Genomic DNA, 8819 nt, shown 5'->3' with positions numbered 1-8819 from the left:
ACATTCAATGGGGCGCCTGGGTGGCTCAGTTGGTTGAGCGGCCGACTTCGGCTCAGGTCATGATCTCGCGGACCGTGAGTTCGAGCCCCGCGTTGGGCTCTGTACTGACAGTTCGGAGCCCGGAGCCTGCTTCGGATTCTGAGTCTCCCTCTCTCTCTGCGCCTCCCCCACTCGCATCTCTCTTTCTCTCTCACACACACAAAATAAGTAAACATTAAACAGCTGTTGCTCGAGGAATCGCTGCCAGCGGATGGCCCTCTCCTACTCAGCCCCACTCCCGTGCTGCATCGGGAAGATGTTGGACTAACTCGCAGATGTCACCGGCCTCAGCCCCGGTGAAGCATCGCCTCCTGCCCAGACACTGAGCCGTACAGAGAGCTCAAGTTCCGAGTCTGCCTTCCTCTTCCCGTGTCCCCGGCGAGATGGCTTGGATGAGGTCTCAGCAGGAGCCAGGGGTGGAAGTAACGGACAACCACCCAAATGAGGACAAGCAGAGGCTATTTATGCAGAGCTTTCTGTAGCAAGGGGGTCGGCCACCACCACCTGCCTTTGGCACAGACCCACGGGCAGGCGGCAGAATGGGAAGCCTTGTAGGGAGAACGAGAAGGACCCAGGTGTGTCCCGAGTGGAGACCGTGGGCCCCGGGGAGCTGGAGGCGGGCTAACCGGAAGCGGAGATATCCCAGGTGATTGGTTAGGGGAGCGTATTTGGCCTCCTGTCCTCGGTCCTCCATTGGAAGGGGGACACACATAAGGAAGCTGGCAGATACTGATTACACAGGGGCCGTGGGTTCCTTTCCTGGATTAGTACTGGCTGCATGTTGGGGGTCAGGGTCTCTATTTTTACCTATGGTCCACTCATATCCATTTGTATATTTAGTGACACACAGAATTCAAGTCCCAGCATATTTCTCCCTGCCGTTCGGCCCTGTCCTCACTTCCCGCAGAACAATCCACAGTCGCAGTCCCGCAGAACAATGTCACAGTCTCCACGGCGTGTGACATATGCCTTCCCCCCACCTCCCCCAGTCTCTCGGCAGCCAGAGGACACAGCTGAGCGGAGCTCGAGCAAAAACTGCCGCCTCTTTGGGGGGCCCCAGAAAAGAGCTCTGCTCCCCTTCGTGTCCCCACCCGTCATCCGAGATGTCTGTTGGAGGAAAATCCACCCTCTGAGTCACCTGGAACCCCGGTCACCCCCATTTCCTCCAACACAGATCAGATACAGTCAATGACCTTTACATGTTCATTCTGGGGGCTCTGAGGAGGGTGATTTTGCACGAAGGACCCCTCTTGACGCCACTAATTGTGGAGTAAACAGACATCCAAGGGACATCCTACCTTCCGGCTCCTTTTCACGGCTTCCTTTTCATCTTCTGTGCTGCTCATGCAAAGAGGCTGGGAGTCATCCTTGTGACTCCCTGCTCGCCGCCCACGCTCGGTGCAAACTCTTCCCCAAGTCCTTTCAATGCAACCTCCAGGATCTTCCTCAGTTCTGTCCAGATCCCAACGCTCCCATCCCCCGCCGCCCCCACCCTAACGCCAGCACGTCCCTACGAGGCTCCCGGGTTAATGGAAGTGAGCCCAAGCTACCAAACTCTGTTTGGGAAAGAATTACACAGGAGTACGTTTTTCTTGCAAAGAGATAAGAGGGCATGATTAATGGTTCGCCTCAGGGCTTCGGAAAGACACCCCACAAGTGCTTCTTTTTAGAAAACGAAGATGCCATCTTACTTTTGTCTTGTTTTGTCTCTGCTTTCTTTAGAGTTGACCTACAGTGAGATATTTGCTTCGGGTGTACAACATAGTGTTCTGGCAATTCCATACGTTACGCGACGCTGGCGGTGAGAAGGATGCCATTTTAAGTCTTATTGCCGGGGCAACCGGTTAGAATCAGAGATGCGTTAGAGGTTGGAGGTCACGGTTGAAGCTGCAACTCCATCTCTAAAACCCAGGCCGCTTATAGAGAAGACCTTGTCAGAAAGAGCATTTGCGAAGAGCGCTTTTTAAGGTTTGTTTGTTTGTTTTAAGTTTATTTAACTTATTTATGCAGACGAAGTGAGAGAGAGACAGAGAGAACCCCAAGCAGGCTTCGTCAACACAGAACCGGATGCGGGGCTCGAACTCATCAACGCCAAGATCATGACCGGAGCCAAAATCAAGAGTTGGGCGCCACCCAGGCGGCCCCGCGAAGACGGTGGTAAGATGGAAAAAAGCATCCGCTTTTCTACAGCTGCAAGGAAGGAGGTCACTTTTTTTTTTTCATCGCGATGAGATCTTTCACCAGTGGTTAGAAGGACGTGCAGTTTCAAGATCAAGCCCTAGAACTTGACTGGCAAACGTCAGAAGAGTTTGCCCAAGGACCTCAAAACTTGGGGGAAAACAAATGGCAGAGAGAGGTCACGGACACCGGGGGATGCGGTGCGGGGGTGAAGTGTGGCCTCTGAGCCCTGCTTCCCCTGCTCCCCCTCCGGCCGGCTCCCCACTCGGCAGCCAGAGGCCAGCTGTGAGCCCCCCACCCCACCCCCGTCTCTGTGTCCCTCCTCTGCTTAAACACATCACTTGCCTGTGCGACCCACCGCCTGTTGAGTAAAGACTTTGCCCGGCTGGGGACGGTGAGGGTCTGTACATCCCTTCCGCCCCGTCCCCACCCCTCCAGCTGACTTTCCTGTCCCTGTCCTTGGGCGTGCCAGCCTCCTGGTCTTCCTTCACCACTTGGAGGAGAACCACCTGCCAATCAGGACCATTTCCTTTAGACTTCTGATGGATGGAAATTAGTTCCTACCATGTTCGAGCCCGCACTACGTTGTTCGGATCGTTTGTTCCGACAGCTGACATGACCTTAACTGGCCAACCAGGGTATTCGATCAACAGCTCTCAAGAGTCTCTTTTCTGCTTCTGAAGATGAGGATTACATTACCCACCGCTGGGGTCATTAGAGGACAGAGGACGGTGTGAAACTCCCAGCGTGGGGCTAGCTCCGTGACAGTGGAGCTCAGGCATAAGAAGGTGGAGGTGTCAGAGATTCAGAACCACATTTCGGGATAACAGAGAGCAAGAGAGAAACGCAGTTGCCTCTGTCATAACGATCTCTCGGATGTAATGGGTGGTGATTGCATCAGAGCCTGGTAGAGAAATTGAAAGAAAAAGAAAAACACCGTAGTAGAATGTCAGGCTTTGGAGTGGGACAGGACTAAATCTGAGTTCCCACTTTACCACTTGCAAGTTGCGTGTCTGTGACCAGTCTTTTCAGTTCTTCGAGCTTCGGTTTGCCCGTGAAGATACCAACCGACTGACCGTATGGGGAGGAAGTCCGAGTACAGTAATGAGGACTTTTGGCTGCAGGCAACAGAATCTGTTCTAAGGAATTTATTAAGGAGACTGGAAAATCTACAGAACTATTTATTACGAGGGCTGAGGAAATTGGCTCTGAGCCAGGCTTCCTTCAACAACTACCAGGACCACGCCGCTGAACGAACTGGTCTACCAAAAGGGCTGTTCCTTTGCCCCATCGGGAAGCTGCAGGATCCAGAAGCAGCTGACTCAAGAAGCATGCCACCATGGGGCGCCTGGGTGGCGCAGTCGGTTAGGCGTCTGACTTCAGCCAGGTCACGATCTCGCGGTCCGGGAGTTCGAGCCCCGCGTCGGGCTCTGGGCTGATGGCTCAGAGCCTGGAGCCTGTTTCCGATTCTGTGTCTCCCTCTCTCTCTGCCGCTCCCCCGTTCATGCTCTGTCTCTCTCTGTCCCAAAAATAAATAAAACGTTGAAAAAAAAAATTAAAAAAAAAAAAAAAAAGAAAAAAGAAGCATGCCACCTCTAGCCCAGCCCGTGCCAGGAAAACAGACGCCTTGTACCCTGCCCCTCTCTCTGCTCAAGTGACTCAGTTGCAGATCAAAGCCTCACGCGAGATCATCTGGTGCACGGGACTTACATCACGTCTGGAAACTAGCTGTTCAGTGGTCTGGAAAACGTCTAGCTTTCTAGTCTTTATAGTATAAGAAGTTGGTTGAGAAAGAGGCCGGAAAAAGTGTCGAGTGAGCCAATACCTCCGTGGAAAACGTTTATTAATGCAGCCTCTGGCACCGCTCGACACATTTTAACGAGAGATAGCATAGTTAAGGGCCAAAACTCTGTAGCCACGCAGTCTGGGTTCAAATCCCTTCTCCCCCACTATTACTGTGTCAAGTTACTTGCCCTCTCTGTGTCTCAGCTTACACGGTTAGGCTAATTACAATAAGTCATGCACCTTACAGGCTCGTTGTGGATGTTAGATGACTGCGTAATTGCTTCCAAGTATCTGGTTCACGAGGCACTACCAGCCCGCTCTCTGTCCTGGTCTTCATGACTCAAATGCAAAGAGTAATTGCATTTGCTAGAGTGACACCACGTGGGCATCCAAACTTTCCAGACTTCACCTCTCACTTGAACATCTCCTTCCTTTCCTCAAATGCTACTGAGCCAAAGAGCCTGATGATAGGGGCGCCTGGGTGGCTCAGTCGGTGGAGCGTCCGCCTCTCGGTTTTGGCTCAGGTCACGATCTCCCGGTTTTGTGAGTTCAAGCCCCATATCGGGCTCTGTGCTGGCAGCGCGGAGCCTGCGTGGGATTCTCTGTCTCCTTCTCTGTCTGCCCCTTCGCCCACTCACGCTGTCTCTGTCTCTCTCGAAATAAATAAACTTATACACCAAAAAAAGAGCTGGTGATAATAAATAGTCACAGCCGGGGCATCCATGAGTTGCTGTATTTGTTGCACTGTGTTTGTTATCACAACAACATCGCTTTGGAGATCGGTATTGTCATCCTGAGTTTAAAAATTAGGAAGCTGAGGTTCAGGGATATTAAATGAATTGCCCAAGGTCAGTTGTTAGTGTCAGATTTACTACTGAAAGCCAGCCCCCTGCTCATGGCTGTAACATCCCTCCCTTCCTTTTTATGCTTTCCCTCGTTCAGGTGGAGCAGGGCTGGGCTCTCCTTGTAGTTCAGTCCTGTTCTCTGATTCACAGAGTGCAGCAGCAAGTAAGAAAAGGTCCTTGCCCTACAGGAGCCCGGTCAATCAGGGAGACCTAGAGACAGACAGTTAAAGCATGATCCATGCAATGGGGAGTGTGAACAAGGTACAGAAATAATACAAAAGAACCCTAGATTAACTAGGGCTTCAGACAAGAGCTTCAGGGAGGAGGTGAAAGCTGGGGGCGGGGGAGGTTTACAAACGCTAAAGCTGGGGCAGAAAGCAGAACAGGAGGAAAAAACATACCACCCAGAGAGGGCAGTCTGTGCAAAGGCACCGAGGCAGGAAAAGCAGCATGGGGTGTCCAGGCAATGACCAGGAGATCTATGTTTCGGACATACAAGGAACGGCAGAAAACAGGGTTAGCAAGGATGGCGAGGAGCCTTAAAAAAGCTACACTACGGCACTTAAGAAGCAGGGAAGAGTAAAGGGTGTTAAGTAGCTGAAGTTCAGGGTATGACTTGCATTTGAGAACAATTCCTGTTTCATGGGCAGGTCGCAGTACAAGTGAAAATGTGAAGCCCCTTGTTCAAAAAGCAGGAGACAAGTGTTATTAAAAGTACTGGCATATGAAGTTTTTTCTTTCAAAATGTTTTATCACAGGGCGCCTGGGTGGCTCAGTCGGTTTACAGCATCCGACTCGTGATTTCGGCTCAGGTCATGGTCCCAGGGTCGTGGGATCGAGCCCCGCATCGGGCTCCACACTGAGCGTAGAGCCTGCTTGAGATTCTCTCTCTCATGCTCTGCCCCTCTCCCTGGCTCATACTGTCTTTCTAAAACTAGAATTGATAAACATTAAAATACTTCATTACTTATAAAACGCGAGTTTTGTTTTTCTACCTTCCATTGTATTGATTTGTGTTCTAATCCTTGTTTTCTTCCTTTGGCTTGCTTCTGATACAGGTTGCTTTAGTTTTTCTAATTTCCTAAGATTGAAGGTTAAGCTATTGATTTGTGATTTCTTCTTCTTCTTCTTCTTTTTAATGTGGGCATTTATAGCTGTAAATATCCCTGTGAGCACTGTTTTAGCTTATCTCATCAGTCTGGGGATGTCATGTTTTTGTTTTCGTTCAACTCAAAGTATTTTCTCATTTCTCCTGTGAGTTCTTCTTTTTCCCCCATTGGTTACTTCGGAAACCGATGTGGAAGTTTAATTTCCCTGTGTTTGGGAACTTCTCAACTTGCTTTCTGTTGATTTCATTCTTACTGACTTTGAATTTGATTGCATTGTGGCTGGAGAATGTACTTTGTATGGTTTCTTGCTTTTAAATTGATCAAGACTTGGGGCACCTGGGTGGCTCAGTTGGTTAAGCATCTATCTGACTTCAGCTCAGGTCATGATCTCATGGTTCATGAGTTTGAGCCCCGCATCGGGCTCTGTGCTGACAGCTCAGAGCCTGGAGCCTGCTTCGGATTCTGGGTCTCCCCCTCCGTCTGCCCCTCCCCTGCTCACGCTTTGTCTGTCTGTCTCTCTCTCTCTCTCTCTCAAAAATAAAGAAACATTAAAAAAATTAAATTGATCAAGACTTGCTTTATAAATCAGCATGTGGTCTATCCTGGGGGATGTTCCATTTGTGCTTGAGAACAACGTACATCCTGAGTGGAGCATTCTGGAGATGCCTGTTAGATCTGGTGGTTTCTGATGCTGTTCAAGTCTTTTTATCCTTGCTGGTCTTCTGCCTAGTTGTTGCATCCATTATTGAAAGTGGAGCATCGAGCGGCGCCTGGCTGGCTCAGTTGGTAGAACACGTGACTCTCGGTCTCAGAATCATGGATTTGAGCCCCATGTTGGGTGTGGAGCCTACCTGAAAAAGAAAGAAAGAAAAGAAAAGAAAGAAAGTGGCGTATTGAAATTTGTAAGCATTACTGTTGAGTGTTGTATTTCTCCCTTCAATTTAGTTGGTTCTTCCTTCAAGTATTTTAGGGCTCTGTTGTTAGGTGCATATATAATGATAATTGTTATGTCTTCCTGATGGATTGACCCTTTTATCATTGTAAAATATCCATATTTAACCCTAGTAACATGTGTGTTTGAGTCTGATACTTGTAGGACCACTCCAGCTCTCTTATGGTTGCCATTTGCATGCTATAGCCTTTTCCATTCTTTTACTTTTCATCTACTTGTCTCTTTGAATCTAAAGTGCTTTCTCAGAGAAGAGACACCCACAGGTGGTAGGGTGGGAACACAGTGGGCTTCAGAGGTAGTATTCAGTCCTAAGATTTAAATCCTGCCTCTGGAAACTGAATAACTTTTGTTATGCTTCTTCGCTTATGTGAGACCCAGTCTTTTTACCTAAAACTTAGGGATAATGATGCTTACTCTTGGGAACCGTGAGATGGTATGCATGAAGCCCGTGGCAACATTCCTGGTACCTAAAAGAGGACCAACAAAAATTGAGGGCAATGGCAACGAGCAGTTCCAAGCTGCAGACCCAGACAGTGCTGGAGGATCCTTCAAACTTTTTGAAGGAGGCCTTTAGAGACATCCTAAAGCAACTCATCTCTTTTTCCGTCTAGAAATTCAGAGATCGGTCTTCAAAAGCCCTGCAGCATAATCCTGATTCTCCTGAGCATCTCTCTGGCTGTCCTCTACACACAAAGCCACCTGCTGTCTCTGCTCTCGCCCCCGTGTCCCCACCCCCACTGATGCTCCTCTCCGGTTTGACACAAGGCTTGATGAAAAGATGAGAGTCTCCTTTGTGGACATGAGAATTTTGTTCCGACAAAAGCTGGCAGAATCCTCCTTGGATGTGTTGACAGCATTTTTATCACCTAGACATCCTCTAAAAAACTTGAACATGCCTAGCTTTTAATTGCCTTTCCCACCCACACAGAAGCTCTTTGGAGCATTAATCTGGGCTGTTTAGTACTTTCTGATTGCAACTCTACTGATGTAAACAGAACCACAGCTCTTTGTCAAGATGAGAGGAGACTTGAAATTTCTTGTTCTTCTCTGGTAGGAATTTCTCAAGAATCTATCACCAAAGAGCCCATCCACTTCATAATTATACGGGATATACAAATATCACAAAGAAGAGCTCAAACTACAAAGATGAGGCCAGAAATAGAAGAAGAGGGGAGGGAGGAAAAGCTTATGGGAAAAATAGCTGTGGGATGGGATCAATGCCAATGTCCTCCTAAATAAGAGGAGGGTTGAAGGGAGCAAGCATGCATGTTGTGCATGGCCTGTGCATCAGCCACTGGGTCACCGCGAACTGCAATCAAGGAGACACTGACCCAAGCTAATACCACCCACGCAGGTGGCTGAGAGAGAGGCCATTTGCAGCCACATTGGCAACTCTTGTAGGGACGGAAAATGTCACATTCTCCTTGTCACAATTATGCCAGGGTACAGTCATCATGCTTGTGGTGGGAACAGACTTTCCTCATATTGAGATGGGACTAGCCTCTGGGGGAAACAAGGTCAACGCTCGCCTTGGTGACGTTGCTTGCTCCTTGGATAACCCAGGGGGAGGATCAGCTGTGGCTATCATGGGTAGGAAGTTGAATGGAATCAGAGTCCCCACCATCATCCTCAGCAAAGGGGCCAGAGAACATCAGTGAGCTCCCGGCCAAACCCTAGGTGCCCACGTTTACACAAGAGATGGAGGGAGCCTTTCCCCATTGGCATGCAGGGGCAGCACCAAGGGAGAAGAGCCATGCCTGGAAGTAACTGACACACCAGCCCACACCACCCTGAATACAGTCCTAACCACACACTTGTGAAACAAGCACGTCATCCTCACCCCTGTTTCCCTACCTTCCATGGACCTGGCTGCATTCTGATCTCCTACTGTCGGCGTTCTAGAGCTCAGTG

The sequence above is a fragment of the Herpailurus yagouaroundi genome, unplaced genomic scaffold (genome assembly GCF_014898765.1).
Source record: "Herpailurus yagouaroundi ecotype Mexico unplaced genomic scaffold, PumYag 193, whole genome shotgun sequence".
NCBI classification, from domain to species: Eukaryota; Metazoa; Chordata; class Mammalia; order Carnivora; family Felidae; genus Herpailurus; species Herpailurus yagouaroundi.
Note: the sequence above shows the minus strand (reverse complement) of the source record.